At 44.1% G+C, this 639-nt stretch overlaps 1 non-coding gene across 1 annotated transcript; it reads left to right on the top strand.

The window, feature by feature from the left end:
* Positions 1 to 219: 219 nt before the first annotated feature.
* Trnap-ugg (transfer RNA proline (anticodon UGG)) lies at positions 220 to 303 on the top strand. Its single transcript has one exon. It is a non-coding gene; the product is annotated as a tRNA-Pro (tRNA).
* Positions 304 to 639: the final 336 nt, after the last annotated feature.

The raw sequence follows: 639 nt of genomic DNA, 5'->3' as shown, positions 1-639 counted from the left end.
TTCTCTACTTCTGAAAAATTTCTTTGTGATGTTCTTAGTAGAAAAAGCTGTGTAACTGAGACATCTCATCATCTGACCGTCATTGCGCCCACCATAATGGCGTTGCTAAAAGGCGTAATTGGAAAGTTGTTACACGAAGTATTTTGTAGGACGCAACGTTTAGGACAGTGAATAACACTTTCTATTTAGAATGTCAAGTAGACTATTAAAAAATCACCGGCCCGAGTGGCCGAGCGGTTCTAGGCGCGTCAGTTTGGAACCGCGCGACCGCTACGGTCGCAGGTTCGAATCCTGCCTCGGGCATGGGTGTGCGTGGTGTCCTTAGGTTAGTTGGGTTTAAGTAGTTCTATGTTCTAGGAGACTGATGATCTCAGAAGTTAAGTCCCATAGTGCTCAGAGCCATTTGAACCAATTTTTATTCAAAAATCATTACAGAACAATTATATTTCGTGATGACGATGTTTGATTTAGAGCGCTCAACAGCATGGTTGTCGGAGCCCTTACTAGATATCAACATACATTTCTAGTCGTTTGACCAAACCAAAGTATGTTCTCCCAGGCGAAACTGTTGTGACGAGTCCACTGGAGCTCGCACTAGCACTTCTCTTCATAACGGCTACGTCGACGCAGATCTGTAGC

Source organism: Schistocerca serialis, chromosome 4, assembly GCF_023864345.2.
Source record: "Schistocerca serialis cubense isolate TAMUIC-IGC-003099 chromosome 4, iqSchSeri2.2, whole genome shotgun sequence".
NCBI classification, from domain to species: domain Eukaryota; kingdom Metazoa; phylum Arthropoda; class Insecta; order Orthoptera; family Acrididae; genus Schistocerca; species Schistocerca serialis.
This window is presented reverse-complemented; position numbering and strand designations above follow the sequence as displayed.